This window comes from Ceratotherium simum, chromosome 2 (assembly GCF_057802395.1).
Source record: "Ceratotherium simum simum isolate JZ-2026a chromosome 2, ASM5780239v1, whole genome shotgun sequence".
Classification (NCBI taxonomy): domain Eukaryota; kingdom Metazoa; phylum Chordata; class Mammalia; order Perissodactyla; family Rhinocerotidae; genus Ceratotherium; species Ceratotherium simum.
This window is the reverse complement of record NC_141901.1, coordinates 62445651-62465791: the sequence shown is the minus strand read 5'-3', so window position 1 is coordinate 62465791 and position 20141 is coordinate 62445651. Positions and strand designations below refer to the sequence as shown.

Genomic DNA, 20141 nt, shown 5'->3' with positions numbered 1-20141 from the left:
ATGCTGTTGTGAATCACAGCTTCTTGTCTTTTACTCATAGTATTGTGAAATAAGGAAAATGAGAATTTTAAAGATAAGAATTAGAAATATGGAGAGGTGAACTCTAGAACATGCTAATATTTATACATGTCAAGTATCATGTTGATGATACAAGAAAGATAAGTTCTGAGGACTGAACACTGGATTTAGTGTCATTCGTGACCTTGACAAACTGATCTGATAATGGAAGGAGTGAGAGGAGATATTGAAGAGAATGGTAGACAGGAGTTTAATGTAGTGAGAATTGAAGACAAGTCTGTTAAGGAGTCTTAGTCTCAAGGGGAATAGAGAAATGAGCTGTTAATGCAAGGGGATATAGTATCAAGAAGGTTTTTGTTTTTATTTTGTTTGGTTTTATAAAGATTGAGGATATAGCAGGTTTGTATGCTAATAGGACTAATCCAGTAGAGAAAAAAAAGCGCATGATGCAGGAAGGAGAGGTTTATTGCTGGAGCCATAGATACAAATAAAAGGATTAGTTTTAAAGACGTGCGTGCATATAGCTCGTTAATAGCAATAGGAGGAGGGACAGATTATGTAGGTCTAGATAGTTGTAGTTTGCTATATATAGTAGGGGCATGTTAAAAGTTTTGTTGTATTTTCTTAGTGAAATAGGAAGCAAGGTCATGAAGAAGAGGGAAAAAGCATTGAGGAAAAAAGTATTGAATTGAGGGGAAAAAAAGGTATAAAATAGACATTTAAGAAAGTCAGAGAGTGAATAGACTCTTAGGATTGCTAGACAGTACTTAAAGGGCCCACTTGAGGTCTATGGTTGTTAATTTAAGTGAGATCAGTCAACATGGTTTTGTGTTTTTCTCCAGTAATGTTTAGCCTTGGTTCTGTCACTGAGTAGACACAGAGTCAGATTTAACCAAAGTTGGAATTTTCCTAGGTGAATACAACAAAGAGGGAGAAGGGAAAAAGTGTTGTTGATATATTCAAGGGAATGCTTATAAAGGAGGGATGTGGAAAGCAATCTGGGTAAAAAGCAAAGTGAGAAAATGAAGGAGGTTGAGACAGTGGAGAAATGGTATGATCAATTGTAGATTGCAGAATGGTTGAAGGTGTGTCGCAGTTATTTACTAGAGGTAGGAACTAGAAAATTGTGAGGTTGAAATAAACAGGTAAGATGACTGAAATTGACAGTATTAGAGAGAGTACAGTAGTAAGTGACTAAGTTCTAGGATATAAACACGATAGTTGAGTGAAAGAGAGGGGTCACAGCAAAAGATGAATTCAAGAAATTGAGAAACTTGGGTATTGAAAGGATCATCTAAGTGGGTTTTGAAATTATCAAGAATTATGACAGGAGTAGTGAGCCAAGAGCTAATTAAAATTATTCCTTAGAGCATATAAATCTATTAGGTATGCAGAAAAACAATATTTTAAAAAATCAACTTAAATAAAACTCTGAGTCACCATGCCAACACAGTGACAGGAAATTCAGCCTAAATAGTTTACTGAGAAATGATATATTATAGTGGTTTTACAGGTATAGGTTCTAAATTCAGATCTTGTGTCCATGGCTTAATTGCTTATGGCCTTGGGCAAGTTTTTACCTTCTCTATCAGTTTCCATCGGGATAATAATAATACTTACCTTAGGGTTGCTCTAAAGATGATTTGATGAATATAAAATACTTAAAACAAATCTGGTGTGTATGTGTGGGTATGTGTGTATATATATATATGTAAAATCAAGTTCTCAATTAGCATTAGCTCTTATGGTGGTAGTTGTGGTAGTTTCAACTCACCTCAGTCCCCAAGGTGATGTAAAAATTCTGACGTCTTAGACAAAACGTCAGTCATCTTGTCACCTTGAACATCACTGAGATGCCTAGCACTTCTGTTGCTTCCTTGCCAAACTTGGAGTATGAGACTATTTGACAAGTTTCGGTATCTCGGTGTCTAGGAATTAACCTCTTTATGGATGATTTAGAACCATCCAACCTCATGCCTACTTCGTAAATTGAGCGTATGGCTCAAGTGAGTTCAACTAGGAGGATTTCTAGGACTTGTACAGAAACTTTTTTTCTTTTTCCTGGTAGAGCTATATTTGGAGCTGCTGATTGTTATCCTGACAGTTATCCTGATGATAGCTCATTATGATCCATGAGTTAAAGAGTCATGGAAATGGAGAAGTACTGATAATTTGAGCCTATAGCAAAAGCACTAACAGCTAGTCTATCATTGAATTTTTCAGTTACTTTGAACAATAAGGTACTTATTTCCTTTTACTTTTGCTGCAGGGATTAGGCACTAACTGGCCAAGTTTGGGTCAGATATGTCACGTCTGAGGTAAGGAGTGAAGTTTCATATAAACCACATGAATTGAGAGTTGAGAAAGGGCTTGTTCTCCAAAGGAAAAGCATAGCACCGTGAAATCAAGAGAGGAACTAGGTACTAGGCAGTCAAAAACAAATGTTTTACTATAATATACAGTATATAAATATAACTCTTCTTACCACGTGGTTCTTTTCCATTTCTGCCTTCCACAAGGGCTGGACTAATTTAAGGTGAGGGAGGCACCTAGGGAGTAAAATTTAAGGACACGCTCAGAGTAACACAAGGCTCCTCACTTCACTCTAGGCATGGCTCTGGCTCCTACTGTTAGTAATGGGAACAGAATCAGCATAATCCTGATTAAGTAAATCATCAAACAAAAGGCAGTAGCTTTCAAGTTGCTGTTTTAGATGACTTCGAAAGTGTTTGCTGTGCAAATGAAACTCCTCCAAAATCAATATTGAGAGATATTAAGTCTTTCAAAGGAAGTAAGGGAAAGGAATTAATACTTATTAAGCAGCTAAAATACAAAGGCACTGTACCAAGTGCTAAGATATAGTAATTATTTGATCTTTACCACTCTCTAAGAAGAGAACACTTCCCTTTATGAGTAAGGGAGAAATTTTTTAAACTTCAACTATAAATTAATAAGACATTTTGTTAAATTTAATTTCCTTTACTAATGCATATAAAACAAAAAATAGTGACCTCAGTAGGATTGTTCAGTAGAGATGAGGGCTATCCATGTATGTTAGGCACATAAGAGACTGAATTAATGATTCTCAGGAGGAATAGAGTCTCACTCAAGAACTTAAGCTACTATATATTCTGCTCTGACATTTTATGAAAGCAAACTGTAGTAGAGATATATCCTTCACATAAAGGCAAGTAGGGAATCTAAAATAAACAACCACGACTCACCAAATGTTGCAAAAGTGCCAGGAAAGAGGGACCCTGTACCCACTATGCATAAACTTTAATTCCATGGGAGACAGCTAGGAGACCAGACAAGACTTTAGAACATCTGTGATTATATATAAAGATCTAAAGGGGATTGCATCCTTTTATATAGAAATGAGAAAATAGTATTTGAAGTAAGAAATTAGAAATAAGCAAAATGGTATTTAACTACACAAGAAGAAATTTTAATTTTTTAAATTATGACATAGCACCTATATACTGCTTATATGGTACTTATAATACCAGGATCTTTGAAAATCTAAGAATTCAAGAAGAAAATCTGCTAATTTATTGTATGAAACTTTTCAGAGCTTGGAAAAAAATATACACAAGATGCCATTATATAATATTTATGGAGACATTGAATATCTTGCTGTGGAAGAAAAGGATGGAAGGGAAAGAGATTGAGATTTGATTGGGTAGCTCTGTATATCTTGTATTTTTCTTTAAAAAAGATATTTGAAGAATACTTTGAGAAGATGTTAACATCTGTTAAATCTGGGCCTTGGGACATGGGATCTGTTATATTTTTTTACTTTTTTCTGAGTGACAAATATATCACAACTTAAATGAAAATAAAATAGTGGAACACCTCTAATCTAGTGTTTCCAAGCCATTTTTTCATTATTCCTCCCTCTACCAAAGGAGCATTTTTAGACTTTTTTTTCTTAATCACCCAACATGAAATTTTAATACCACAATATACTGTGTCTTGTTTTTGAACTATACGTGTATCTGTCTTTATGTATAAAAAGATTTTTCTTCCTCCCCCATCCCAAGAACTAAGCAACAGTGAATCATTTGGAAGACATGATTCTGTACCATAAGACGTTAACAAGTTCAAAACTTTAACAAATCATACCAAGTATATTCTCTGACCTTAGCCAAATTAAACTAGAAACCAGTGATAGACAAAATTGAAAAATCTTTAAATTCCTGGATATTAAATAATACTTTTCTAAATAATATATTGATCAAAACAGAATTCTTAAGAGAAATTAGAAAATGTTTGAATTGAATAAAAGTGTAAATAACAACATCAAAATTTATAGGATGCAGCTAAAGGAGCGTTTAATGGGAATTTGCATATATTAGAAAAAGAAAAATCACAGGTTGATGATTTAAGCTTCTATGTTAAGGAACTAGGAAAAGAAGAGCAAATTAAATCCAGAGCAAGCAGAAAAAGGAAATAATAAAAATAAGCACAAGTCAATGAACGTGTAAACAGAAAACAGTAGAAAATATTATAAACAAAACTAGTTCCTGAAAAGATCAATAAAATTGAAAAAGTTTTAGCCAGACTGCAGAGAAAAGAGAAGACTCCCCAAATTGTAAGAAGATAATATTGAAATATTTTGAACGTTTGTTGCCATAAATTTGACAACTTAGATGAAATGGGCCAATTTTTGAAAGTGACAAACTACCAAAGCTTATATGAGAAGTAGGTAACCTGAACAATCTTTTATCTATTTAATAAATGTACTTCGTGGTTAAAAATCTTCTTGCTAAGAAAACTTAAGGCCTAGATAGCTTCACTAGTGAATTCTGCCAAACATTAAATGAAGAAACCAACAATTCTATACAAGAGGACATTTCCGAATTCATTTTATGAGGTTTGCCTTACCCTGATACTAAAACAAGGGACAGGAAGACTACATATCTCTATTTCTCATGAGTATAGATGCAAAAATCCTCAACAAAATATTAGCAAGTCAAATCAAATAATATGTAAAAAGAATTATAAATCATGGCCAAGTGAAGTTTATCTTGGGAAAGGCAGACTAGTTCAACCTTTGAAAATCAATAAATGTGATCTGTCATATGAACAGACTAAAGAAGAAGAAGCATATGATCATCTTAATAAATGAAAGAAAGGCATTTGACAAACATCTATTCCTAATAAAAATTCAGTAAACTAGGAATAGAAAAGAGCTTCCTTAATCTGGTAAAGAGGGTCTACAAAACCTACAGGTATCGTAATATTTAGTAGTTAAAGGCTAAATATTTTTCCCCTGAGATTGAGAACAAGGCAAGGAAGTGCGCACTCACCACTCCTGTTCAACGTCTCACTGACAGCCAGTGCATAAAACAAGAAAGAGAAAAGCTATACAAAGTAAAAATGAAGAAATAAAATTATCCCCATTCAGAGATGACAATACTGTTTACGTAGAAACCCCAAAGCATTAAGTCTTCTACAGCTGAGTTCAGCAAAGCTGTAAGAGTAAAAGTAAATATGCAGAAATAAATTATACGTCTACATACTAGCAATGAGCAGCTAGACATTGACATGTTTTCTAAAAATACCATTTGCAATAGTACCACAACTGAAATAATTATATATAAATATCCCAAAATATATGCTGAAAACCCTCCACCAATTTTTGATAATAAAAATGAAGGCCTGAATAAATGGAGAGATCATAAGTCAAAAGACTTATGATCATTAAGATGTCAGCCGTTCCCATATTGGTTCATTCTCATTCAGAAATGCTAGCAGGCTATTTTGTTGCTATTGCCAAACTGACTCTCAAATTTCTTTGGAAAAGCAACAGAGCTAGAATAGCCAGCACAATTTTGAAAGAAAAGAAAACAAAGCAAAATCAAATGACTTAGACTACCTAATTCCCAGAATTATTATAAAGCTAGCATAATCAAGTTATGTGGTGTGGGCAAAAGAATAGACACACAGATCATTGGAACAGAAAAGTCCACAAATATACCCGCACATGTATAGTAAATTAATTTTTTACAAAAGTTAGAAGGCAATTCAGTGGAGAAAGGATAGTCATTTCATAGTCATATGATGCTGCAAGTGGACACCCATATGCAAAAAAAGAGAACCTCAATACATTTCTCTGACCTCACACAAAAATTTACTCAAAATGAATCATAGACCTAAATGTAAAATGTAAGACTATAAAACTTATAGGGAAAAAAACGGTAAAATCTGTGTGACCTTGCTTAGACAAGTTCTCATACAACACCAAATGTTTGATCTGTAAAAAAAAAAAAAAAAGATAAATTGGACTTCATCAAGTAAAAGTTTTTGCTTTTCAGAAGACACTAGTAAGAAAATGAAAAGGCAAGCCATAGACTGGGAAAAATCTTTGCAAAGCATATATTCAACAAAAGATTGTATCCAGACTATATGAAGAATTTTCAACACTCAGTAATAAGAAAACAGAAAACACTGCCTAAAAAATGGACAATAAATTTGAAGACACTTCATAAAGATTTACACATGACAAATAAGCACATGAAAAGATGCTCTCAACATCATTAGCCATTAGACACATGCAAAATATAGCCACAATACGCAGCACTACACACTTATTAGAATGATATAAAATAAATTCTGATAGTATCGAGAGTTGTCAAGAATGCGGAGCAACTACAGCTTTGATACATTGCTGGTGGAAGTACGAAATGATACAGCTGCTTTGCAAAACGGTTTGGGGAAGTTTGTTATAAAGTTAAACATACACTTACATGTGACCTAACCATCACACTTCTAAGTATTTATCCAAGAAGAACAAACTATGTTCACACAAAAACCTGTATGTCAGAGGATTCTGGGCAGATGGTGAAGTAGGAAGCACTGGGAATCCAACTCCCCACCTAGACAACAATTGCATTGGCAGAAGCTGTCTAATGTAAGTATTTCGGAATGCTGGCGTCTACTGAAGGCTTGCAACTTCCAGGGGAAGGCTTGGACAGTAAATTGCAGTTAATTTTATTAAATTTCAGCTCCTAGCATAGTAGCAGCTACCCATCCCCAACCCCACTCATGTTTTGAAGCAGCTTGCACTCATCTGGTGGGAGCCAGGGTAGGCGAAGAGGATCCTGACCTCCAAATACTGGGGATCCGTGCTCTGGTAGCTGATTGCTGCTTTTGATCACAGAGATGAGGAGAAAGAGGTGGGCAGCCATGGTTGTTGTACCTTCTCCCATTGTTGTAAGTCCCCTCTTCTGCCAGTGGAACAACTTCCAGGGGAATAAACGGGCTGTACCCCTTCTCCCTTGTCTTTATATTTTCCTTTTTCCCCTTTTGGGAGCCTGACATTAAAAACTAGGACATTCAAAAACAGCTGCATATATGGGGAAATTAGAAATTGACCACAAATGCCTAGAGAAAGGCCCAAAAAAGATCTGAGAAGACCTTGGATTTTACATCTCTGGTTAATCCTCAGCACAGAGGCAGCACACAACAATAAAAATAAAAAATAAAAATCCAGCAAATCCTGGAGAAGAATCCAGAATCTGATTTCCAGAGTTAACCAGATTGTTAAATTGAGCTGTCCAATTTTCAACAAACCACCAAGCATACAAAGAAACAGGAAAGCATGGCCCAAAGGAAAAAATAAATCAATAGAAACTCGTCCTGAGGAAGATATGATGGCAGATAAACTAGACAACATTAAAACAACAGTTTTAAAGATGGTCAAAGTACTGTTGGAAGATGTGCAGAAAGTAAAAAAAAATGTATGTGAACAAAACGGAAATATCAATAAAGAGATGGATTGGAAGAAGGTGATCAAAAGGCACAAATTTCCAGTTATAAACAAGTGCTAGGGAGGTAAAGTACTACATGATGACTAGCTAACACTCTATGACATATAGACAAGTTCTTGAGAGAGTGAATCCTAAGAATGCTCATCCCAAGGAGAAATTTTTTTTTTCCTTTCTACTTTTTTTTTTAGTGAGGAAGATTGGCCCTGAGCTAACCTCTGTTGCCAATCCTCCTCTTTTTCCTGAGGAAGATTGGCCCTGAGCTAACATCTGTGCCCATCTTCCTCTATTTTATATGTGGGACACCTGCCACAGCATGGCTTGATAAGCGGAGCGTAGGTCTGTGCCTGGGATCCAAACCTGTGAACCCTGAGCCGCTGAAGCAGAGCGTGCAAACTTAACCACTACACCACCTGGGCCGGCCCCTCTACTGTCTTTTTTTCTATCTATATGAGAAGATAGATGTTAGCTAAACCTGTTGTAATCATTTCACAATATATGTAAATTAAACCATCATGCTGTATGCTGTCAACTTATATAGTGAGGTATGTCAATTATTTCTCAATAAAACTGGAGGGGAAAAGATAGAAACATCTAAAAAGAAACCAAAAAGAAATTCTGGAGCTGAAAAGTACAAACTGAAATGAAAAATTCATCATAGGGATTCCAAGGAAGGTATGAGTAAGCAGAAGAAAGAATCAGCAAAATTGAAGATAGGACAATGAGAAATGTCAATTCTAGCAAATGAAAGAAAAAGATTGAAGATAAGTGAACAGAGCCTAAGGGACCTGTGGGACACCATCAAGTGGACAAACATACACACTATAGGAGTCCTAGAAGGAGAGAGAGAAAAGAGAATATTTGAAGAAATAATGGTTGAAAACTTCCCAAACTGGTGAAAGTCATGAATATAAACATTCAAGAAGGTCAGTGAATTCCAAGTAAGATGAACTCAAAGAGACCCACACTGAGACACATTATAATAAAACTTTCATGACAAAGACAGAGAATCTTGATAGCAGCAAGAGAGAAGTGAATTGTCATGTACAAGGGATCCTCAATAAGATTATCAATAGATTTCTTATCAGAAACTTTGGAGGCCAGAAGGCAGTGGACTGGTATATACAAAGTGCTAAAAGAAAAAAACTGTCAACCAAGAATCCTATATCTGGCAAAAACCATTCTTCAAAAGTGAGGGAGAAATTAAGACTGCCACATAAACAAAGCTGAGGGAGTTTGTTTCCACTAGACCTGCCCTTCAAGAAATGCTCAAGGAAGTCTTGCAGGGTGAAATAAAAGGACACCAGACGGTAACTCAAAGCCATATGGAGAAATACAGATCTCAGTAAAGGGCGTGGGTAATTATAAAAGCTAGTATTGTAATAGTGGTTTATAACTACACTTGTCTTCTACGTGATTTAAGAGACTAATACATTTAAAAAACAATTATTAGTTTATAAGGTAATATTATTGTAACTGTGGTTTGTAACTCTGTTTTCTACCGGATTTAAGAGACTGATGCATTTAAAATAATAATTTTATGTTCTGGGGCACACAATGTATAAAGATGTAATTTGGGGGACTTCAACAGATAAAAGGAGTGGGGACAGAACTGTAAGTGGGGACAGAACTGTAAAGGCAGAGTTTTTGTATGTTATTGAAGTTAAGCTAGTATAAATACAAATTAGTAGTATAACTTTAGACTGTTAAATATAAACCCCATGGTACCACAAAGAAAAGAGCTACAGAATACACGAAAAGGAAATGAGAAAGTAATTTAAACATTTCACTACAAAAAACCAACTAAATATAAAAGAAGACAGTAATGCAGGAAATGAGGAACAAAAAAGCTATCAAGTGTATAGAAAACAAATAAGCAAAATGACAGAACTAAGTCCCGGTTTTTCACCACAGACCTCACAGGATCGTCTGCTCAGCTCTTGAGCAAGGAGCAGTGGGGCTTCTGCACTCCCCAACATAGAGTAAAGCAAAAACCATCCTTAGAACTGGTACAGTGCTTTTGAAATACAAGCGTTAAGGGTTTTCTTATTTCTTGGTTTTACCCTGGTTGTGACCAAGTTCCCGGGTGTCTCTTATTGAAGGAATCACCAGCCAGCCGCCCTGCCCTGGAGGCAGTCCAGTCTCACCCAGCTGTGCCATCAGGGGAAATATGCACATTTGTGCTCCCTAGGGCTGATTAGGCATACCCCTTTAAGGCAAAAACTGGCTCCTGTGACCTGGAGTTCTCCAGACGTTTGTCCTGTTCATATCCCTGAAAACCATGTACAGTGCTGACGTGCACACACAGTAGGCTCCTCTTCAGCAGACCTTGGGCAGCTGGCGCCCTACAGGCCTAGGGTGCTATGGCCTGGCCCCAAATATCTGCATCACCTCCACACTGAAGGGAACTCACCCCCTGAAAATCACACTGAGGCAGCAGCTGCACAGTGGGGACAGTCAGTGCACATTTGGACTTGCTGCTTGATTGTGTCCCTAGCTGCTTCAGTGTCTCTTATTGGAGGAATCACTAGCCAGCTGGCCTACCCTGCCTTGGCAAAGCAGTCCATACCTTGGCTATTGTGAATCACGCTGCAATGAACACAGGATTACAGACATCTCTTCTAGAAAATGTTTTTTTTCTCCTTTGTATATATACCCGTAAGTGGGATTGGTGGGTCATATAGTTTTATTTTTAATATTTTGAGAAACCTCCATACTGCTAGCGGCTGTAGCAGATTACATTTCCACCTATAGTGTACAAGGGTTCCCTTTTTTCATATCCTTGTAATAGCCATTCTAACAGTTGTGAGGGCATAGCTTACTGTGGTCTTGATTTGCATTTTGTTTATGATTAGTGATGATGCCCTTTTTATGGACCTGTTGCCCATTGGTGTGTCTTCTTTGGAAAAATGTCTATTCAGGCACTTTTGCCCATTTTCTAATTGATTTCTTTGGGTTTTTGTCTACTGAGTTGTAGATATGATCTCTTATGTAGAAAACCCTAAATATTCGACAAAAAACTGTTAGAATTAATAAATGAATTCAGCAAAGTAGCAGGATACAAAGTCAACACAAAAAAATCAGTTGCATTTCTGTATACTAACAATGAACAATCTGAAATTATGAAAACAGTTCTATTTTCTATGCAATGAAAAAGAATAAAATACTTAGGAATTAAAATAACCAAGGAGGTGCAAGACTTGTACAATGAAAACTATAAAACATTGCTGAAAGAAATTGAAGAAGGCATAAATAAGTGGAAACGCATTCCATATTCCTGGATTGGAAGTCTTAACAATGTTAAAATGTCAGTACTATGTAAAATGATCTACAAGTTCGATGCAACCCCTATCAAAGTCTCAATGACATTCTTGAGAAATACAAAAACCCATCCTGGATTCATATGGAATCTCAAAGTTCCTTAAATAGCCAAAACAATCTTAAGAAAGAAGAACAAAACTAGAGGACTCACACTGCCTGATTTCAAAATCTATTACAAAGCTATAATAGTCAAAACAATGTGGTACTGGCATAAAGACAGACATAAACCAATGGACTAGAACAGGAAGCCCAGAAATAACCCTCACATATATGTTCAAATGGCTTTTGACAAGCATACCAAGATCATTCAGTGGGGAAAAAACAGTCTGTTCAATAAATGGTACTGGGGAAACTGGGTGTCCCCATGTAAAAGAATGAATTTGGACCCTTACATAACACTATATATAAAAATTAACTCAAAATGGATCAAAGACCTAAATTTTAGAACTAAAACAATAAAACTCTTAGAAGAAAACAGGACAAAAGCTTTAAGACATTGAATTTGCCAATGATTTCTTGCATATGACACCAAAGGCACAGGTTAAAAAAAAAAATAGACAAGTTGGACTTCATGAAAATTTTAATTTGTACCAAAAGATACCCTTAATAAAGGAAAAAGGCAACCCACAGAATGGGACAAAATATTTGCAAAACATCTGTCTGAGAAGGGATTAATATCCAGAGTATATAGAGAACTCCTAAAGCTCAATAACAAAAAAACAAATAACCCTATTCAAAAATGGGCAAAGGACTTAGAATTTTTCCAAAAGAAGATATACAAATGGCCAATAAACACATGAAAAGATGCTCAATATCACTAATCATTATGGAAATGCAAATCAAAACTACAATGAGATACCACCTCATACTCATTAGGATGACTACTGTCAAAAAGAGAAAAGTGAGGGGGCCGGCCCAGTGGCGCAAGCGGTTAAGTGCGCGCACTCCGCTGCGGCGGCCCAGGGTTCACAGGTTCGGATCTCGGGCGTGCACCGAGGCACCGCTTGTCAGGCCATGCTGTGGCGGTGTCCCATATAAAGTAGAGGAAGATGGGCATGAATGTTAGCCCAGGGCCAGTCTTCCTCAGCAAAAAATAAGGGGAGGATTGGCAGATGTTAGCACAGGGCTGATCGCCTCACAAAAAAAAAAAAAAAAAAAAGTGAGGTGAGGATGTGGAGAAATGGAACCCTGTGTGCTGTTGGTGGGAATGTAAAATGATACAGCAGCTGTGGAAAACAGTAAAGTGGTGCCTAGGAAAATTTAAAATAGAATTACCATATGATCCAGCAATTCCACTTCTGGGCATATACTCAAAAGAATTGAGAGCAAGATCTCAAAGTGATATTTGTATACCCATGTTCATAGCAGATTATTTACCATAGCCAAAAGTGGAAGTAACACAAGTGTCCATTGACAGATGAATGAATAAGCAACATGTGGTATATACATGGAATATTATTCAACCTTAAAAAGGAAGGATATTCTGCAATATGCTACAACAGGGATGACCTTGAGTAGTGAACACCGTGCTAAATGAAATAAGCCAGTCACAAAAAGACAAATACGTATGATTGCATTTTATGAGGTACTTGGAGTAGCCGAAATCATAGAGACATAAAGTAGAACAGTGGTTGCCGGGGCCTGGGAGGAGGGAGGAGTGGGAAGTTATTGTGTAATGGATATAGCATTTCAGTTTTACAAGATGAAAACAGTTATGGAGATAGATGATGGTGATGGTTGCACAACATTATGAATATATTTAATACCACTGAACTGTACACTTAAAAAAATTAAGATTGTAAATTTGGTTATATGTATATATTTTGCTATATATAAAAATTTGATTAAAAACCTGTATGTGAGCTTTCACAGTGGCTTTAGTCATCATCCTCCAAAAGGGAAACAACCCAATTTTTTTTCAACTTTGTACATTTATACAAAATACTAATGACTGATACATGTGACAGTATGGATTTATCTCAGATGCATCATGTTCAGTAAAAGAAGCTGAACTCAGAAAGTCACATACTGTGTGACTCCATTTTCATGAATCTATGGAAAGACAAAACTATAGGACAGAGACCTGAGGACTGGTTGCCAGGGGCCAGGTGTGGGTGGACAGGTTGACTACAAAGAGACATGGGAATTTTGGGGTGTGATGGAAATGTTGTATATTGTGTATGTTTTTGTTTTTCAGTTTGATAAATCTTTAGCTCCCATGGGGTGCATGAATTTAGCATCTATAATTTACATAAGTAGAAAAGTGTTGCTTTAATAAGCCCCTTAAAAATAAAAAAACAAATTACAACTTTTCCGTATGTTTCAAGTGAATTATTTAATGTAAGTGAGGCTCAGTTTGGTATTATCATAAGTATTAATAGAAGAAAATGGGACAGTATAAATATTTAACCTTCTCCTGAAAAAAGATTTGGTGCCAAGATAAACTAGCCTGTTAGTCTAACAATAGCTGATCAAAAAGACTAGAGAAATCAGTGTAAAAAATGTACTTGGAAGTACGTTGTGCGTTTATCACAATACAGATCTATACATCACAAAAAAAAGTTGCATAATAAAATTAATTTTTTTTTCCTGGTGTATACCATTCATAATTTCTGTGTCTGCTTGATGATATGACTAGGATAGAACTTCTGGTGATAAATCTAAGCTCTGTTCTAACTCAGATATCTTTGCTTTGAAATATCACTATTATTTTGTATTAAGCATGCTATTTTCTCCCTTAATGTTAAGAAGCATTTTTTTTAATGCATGGAGTTCTAGGGTTTTTCCACTTTGCCTATAATCTATTCCAAGATGTGTACATAGTTTCTGGTTATTTTAGCTAGCTTTGCTGAAGGAGCTGTTTATTGAATAATTTTTATTTCTGTAATGCCAGCTACCATTGTTTAAGGATATTAAATAGTACTGTGGCTACATCTGTGAGTAGAAAGGAAAATTTTACCTGTATCTGGAGGCAGTATTGTAATAAAAAGAGCTTTGGTTCTGAAGTTAAATGTGTTGATTTTAATCCTTGACTTGAGCAAATCCCTCACCTCTCAGAGCCTTGGTTTTCACGTTTATAATTTGGTATAATAATATCAATCCAGCAATATTGTTTAGTAGTCATAAACACACACACATACCTGCACATACAAAAGATATCTATTACTACTGGTACTTATTTGATGCCCTCTATATTATATATTATAGCTCTGTGTGTGTGGTAAATTACAAAGTATTTTATATATATATATATATATGTTATATTACATATAACATATGTAACATATAAATATGTTATATTACATATATATATATGTAATATAAAATCTTCATGCCATTTTTATGAGAGATGGGCAACTGTGTCCCACTTTAGACTTAGGGAAACTAAACTTAGTATAGTGCAAAGGAAAGGCTATAATAAGGAATCAAGTTTTTGTTACTGCTCCACTGTTCTCATGACAGATGAAGTCTTTGAGAGGACTGTGTGGCAAGCTAAGTTTCTTTATAAGGGATTGATCACTTTTGGCATTGGCGTTCTTCCAAAATAATCCTGTCGTGTGGCAGAAGCTGCAGACCTTGCCTCAGGGAGAGGTTTTGTACTGTTTTAAGATATACTAGGGGGGTAAATGATAGGATATAGAGGTAATCTATAAACTAAATTTTATAATCACTACCTCAAATTATCTTTGGAAAACACATGTGTATCAATTCTTCTATTTTTATAAATATACTTACTGAATAAATGGGGCAAGAAACAACAGAATCAGTGACATTAATCTTCCTTAGATTAGTATGAATTTTCTAGTATGTATTAATTATTAATTAGAAATTGGGAAATGACTAGTATAATCAGAAGTTAGAGGTTTTACTTTTTGATTGTAAGGAAATTTCTTTTGACGTTTTAAAATAAATTTTAATTTCTTTTATATGAATTTATGAAAGAATTAGGGCATAGATGAGATTTTAATCAAATACAATGAACATAAAGTTTACAGAAATATATTAACATCATAGTATCATAAATGATACCAAGATTGAAGTTTATCTAGACAACTTGGATTTGATAAGCTTTTTAAATTTTTAAATGGATATATGGGGTGATACCTCTGGCAATGTGGTGTGAAGTGATCAGCAAATTTTATCTCCAAAAAACAAGCATAGAACTAGACAGTGTCAAAACCACCATTCAGGACTCTGGAAATTGAAGAAAACAACAATAAATTGATAAGTGTGTATTAATGAAAAGCTGTGGTAACTCCATGTAAGAGCAGGTGGAGTTTGGCCTCTTGCCTGGGATTGCTACTAATCCCATTCTCTGGCTTGATTAGCTTGGGCCTGGCCGTGGTAACCAGCACTGTTTCTGCCAAAGAGAGTGGAATTGACTTTACATGGAGGCTGAAAAACCTATGGCACCCATGTCGGTAAAAGTAGCAAACTCTCTAGGAACTGTTGGGAAAACATAGCTTTGCCAGTCCAATGTTATGAACCCAGTTGTGGCAAGTGGTGGACCAGCCAGAAATTTAATGGGAAGATGCTGGAAATGAAAGAGCCATAGAAAGCCTGAAATGAGGTCGATACAACTTCCTGCCTGACTAGGAATCTATATCCATCTTCCAGAGGGCCCTGTGAAAAGGAAATGCTAAGGCAGATTTGAGAACTCCCTGAGCTTTGTGCTCCCCATCCTAAACCAGATGTTTAGATATCAACAAAAAATGGTAAGACATGCTAAGAAACAAGAAAGGGAGACCTGTACTCTGGAAACTCACTCTGGCTGGGCCCAGATGTTAGATTCAACAAAAATTCAAAGCAGCTGTAATAAGTATGTTCAAGAATGAAAAGAAACAATGTTTAAAGGATCAAAAGAAAATATGGTGATAATGACTCAATGCATAAAATATTCCAGCTAAGAAGCCAAAACTATAGAAAAGAACCAAATGAAAATTCTAGAGTTGTGAAGTACAATACACAAAATGAAAAATTCATTAGATGGCTAAACAGAAGATTTGAGATGGAAAAGGAGAAATTTTGATGAATTTTGAGATGAAAAATTTTTCAATATATACAACAGAAAGAAAAAAATTGAAGAAAAATGAACAGAAGCTTAGAGATATGTGAAACACCAGCAAGTATATCAACATATATGTAATGGGAGTCCCAGGAGGAGAGGAGAGACTGAAAGGGACATAAAAAAATATTTGAAGAAATAATGGCCAAAAACATCCTAAATTTGATGAAAGTTCATCAGATCTACAGAAAGGAATGAAGAGCATTGAAAAGTGGTAAACAAGGGGGTAAAGAATATATTTTATTCTCATAATTTACTTAACAGATAACTGTTGAATACCAAGCTAATAACATTGAGTGATGGATTGATATCATTCATAGAGTAAAAGATATGACAGGAATCACAGAAATGGAATTATACTGCTGTAAGATTATTACATCTGCAGAGAAGGAAATGGGAAGACTGGAATTGAATTGTTAGAAGTGCAAAACTAACACTAAGTAGATTCTGATAATTAAAAATGCATAATATTAGCCCTAGAGGAACTATTAAGAAATAACAAAAACACATAAGGCTAAGAATCCAATAGAGGAAAGAAAGAATACCATAAAAAATTTTGGTAGATCCGAAAGAAGATAGGAAAAAGGCAGCAAAGAACAAAAAGCAAGAGATAAATGAAAAATAAGTAGAAAATGGCAGACTTAAACTCAGCCATATCAATAATTACATGAAATAATGGACTGATAAAGAAAAACCCATACTCAACTACTTGCTGTATAGAAGAGACATATCGCTAATGTAAAGACATGTGTTGAAAAGAAAAGAATGGGAAAAGGCACAATATAAAAATAAAGCATGAGAAAGCAGGCATGAGTATATTAATATCAGACAGAAAAACATCAAAGAGCATGAGATAGAGCCATTAATGACAAAATGAATAATTTTCCTGAAAATATTATATATATATATGTATTTGTACATATATACTCATATAAATTATATATATATATTTATATATGCATTCAACAAAATAGAATCAAAATTCATAATGAAAAATTGTATGAGAAATAGAAGAAAAAAGTACTTATTCATAAACAAACGAAAAAGACCCTGAAAGAATTAAAGGGAGAAATAGACAAATCTACATACATACCTAGACATTTGAACACATCTCTTTCAGTAACTGATAGTATATTAGAAACTAATGTATTAACATTTACAGAACACTACACCAAACAATTGTAGAACACACATTTTTTCAAGTGCACGTGGAATATTAGCCAAGTGTACTGGCTTCTTATTGCTGCCATAATAAATTACCACAAATTTAGCCTCTTTGAACAATACCCATGTATTATCTCACAGTTCTGTAGATCAGAAGTCCAGAAACAACGCAGCTCAGCTTGGTCCTTTGCTTAGAGTCTCACCTGGCTGAAATCCGGGTGTCAGTACAGCTGCATTTCATCCTGCAGACTCAGAATGAACCTGCTTCTAAGCTCATTCAGTTTCTTGGCTGAATCAGTTGCTATTGTAGCACTGAGGTCCTCATTTCCTTGCTCATTGTCAGTCAGGAGCCAGTCGCTGCTCCTAGAGGCTGTCCCCATTCCTTCTTGTTTTCCCTGTGCCCCTTAACCCCCAAACAATAATAGGTCTAATTGTTCCAATGTCTCTTTCTGTGGCATCACTCTACCCCCAGCCAGAGACACTCCTTTGATTTATGGGCTCATGTGATTAGATTGAGACCACCTGGATAATCTAGAATAGTCTCCATATTCTAATGGGGATAACCTTAATTACATCTACAAAGTCTCCTTTGCAATTTAACATAACATTTTCACAAATTCCAGGGACCAGAGCATGGACATCATTGGGGAGCCCTTATTCTGCCTACCACACCAAGATAAACAGATATGGGGCAATAAAATAAGTGTTGATAAATATCGGAAGATCCAAACACTAAATTTATGTTTTCTAGCCAAAATGGAATTAAACTAGGAATATAAAACAATAAGATAGCTAAAACATGCCCCAAATATTTGCAAATTTAATAATCTACTTCTCAGTAACCTATGGTCTGAAAAAGAAACAGAGAAATCAGAAAAAATGAAATAAATAGTGACATTAGAATATATCAAAATTGGAAGAGGAGAGAACACTTCTCAGCTATACAAAATTAACTCACATCCATGATCAAAAGCAAACTATGAGGAGAAGAAAATATCCTCAACCTGATAAAGGCATTTGCAAAAATCTTACAGCGAATGTTATTGTTAATGGTAAAAAATTGAAAGTTTCTGTGTTACTTTGTTAGGGTTGCCATAAAAAAGTACCACAAACTGAGTGACTTAAACAACAGAAATTTATTGTCTCACAGTTCTGGAGGCTAGAAGTCTAAATTCAAGGTATTGGTAGAATTGGTTCCTTCTGAGAGCTGTGAGGAAAGGATCGGTTCCAGGCTTCTCTCCTTGGCTTATAGATGGCCGTCTTCTCCCTATGTTCCTTCACATTTTCTTCCCTTTTAGTGTGTCTCTTTGTCCAAATTTCCCCGTTTTATAATGACAGTAGTCGTATTAGATTAGGGCCCGCTCTAGTGACCTCACTTTAACTTGATTTCCTCTATAAACATCCTATCTCCACATAAGGTCACATTCTGAGGTACTGGGCATTAGAACTTCAAAATATGAATTTGGGGCAGATGGGCGTGAACACAATGTAACCCATAATTTCCTTCCTGAGATCAAGAAAAATGCAAGGATGCAAAGCATTTAATATTTTATTGGAAGTCCTAGCCAATGCAGTAAGGCAAGAAAAAGAAAGAAGAGGCATAGATTGGAAAGAAATAAGTAAAAATATCTTTATTCTCAGATGTCATGGTTATGCAAAAAATCAGAAAATTTAAAAAGTAACTGCTAGAACTAATGAATGAATTTAGCAAGATAAATTTTATATTTATATAGTAGCCACAAATGAAAAATGCAATTTTTAAAAATAATGTTTATAAAATAGCACCAAAAAACATAAAATAATTAGTGATAAATTTAAAAAACTATGTGTAAGACCCATACACTGAACACCTTTTTTTTTTTTTTTTTGGTGAGGAAGATTGGCCCTGAGCTAACATCTGTTACCAATCTCTCTCTTTTTTGCTGAGGAAGATTGGCTCTGAGCTAATATCTGTGCCCATCTTCCTATATTTTGTATGTGGGATGCTGCCACAGCATGGCTTGATGAGCGGTGCATTGGTCTGCCCCCATTCAAACCTGCAAACTGCAAATCTGCAGAAGCAGAGGATGTGAACCTAACCACTACGTCACTGGGCAGGCCCCCTACACTGAACAGTTTAAAACGTGGCTGGGAGAAAGATGCTGAACCTCCTTAGTTATCAGAAAGATGAAAATTAAAGCCACAGTGAAATATTACTTCACTCACAGTACAGTGGCATGACTAAAATTAAAAAACTGGCAATGACAAGTGTATGAAACATGGATCAATTGGAATGACTCTCAGGTTGCTAGAGGGAGTATAAAGTGATACAATCACTTTGGAAAACATTTGGCAATCTTTATAAACTTTACGTACACTTATAATAAGAACCAACAATTTTACTTCTAGGTGTTTACCCATGAGATATGAAAACATAAGTCTATAAAAAGTCTTGTTCATCCTTGTTCACAGCAGCTTTATTTATAATAACCCAAAAGTGAAAACAACCCAAATCTCCATCAACATGTGGTTGGATAAACAGATGATGGTACACTCATCCAATAGAATACCAACCAGCAATATAAAGGAGCAGACTACTGTAATACATATTTTACAAGTGCTGTCTGACCCAATTTTGACGCCCTAACTAGAGGCCAGTTGTTTCTCCTTTATGAACAGATGATTAATTTCACACCCTAAACCACTTCTCTTAGCTGACTCTCACAATCTGGGCCACTGTATACCTGCCCTAATTGCCCAAGGACTAGGTACTGGACAACCAGGAATGTGCCCTATACCCCAGAGCCCACTGAAATTATTAA

At 35.5% G+C, this 20141-nt stretch overlaps 1 protein-coding gene and 1 long non-coding RNA gene across 2 annotated transcripts in view; both read left to right on the top strand.

The window, feature by feature from the left end:
• LOC147918033 (uncharacterized) overlaps positions 1-20141 on the top strand; it is a 1004068-nt gene that overhangs the window by 735452 nt on the left and 248475 nt on the right. The window lies entirely within an intron of this gene.
• Positions 1-20141, top strand: part of LOC101388985 (pancreatic alpha-amylase) — a 45136-nt gene that overhangs the window by 764 nt on the left and 24231 nt on the right. The gene's annotated exons all lie outside the window — the stretch shown is intronic.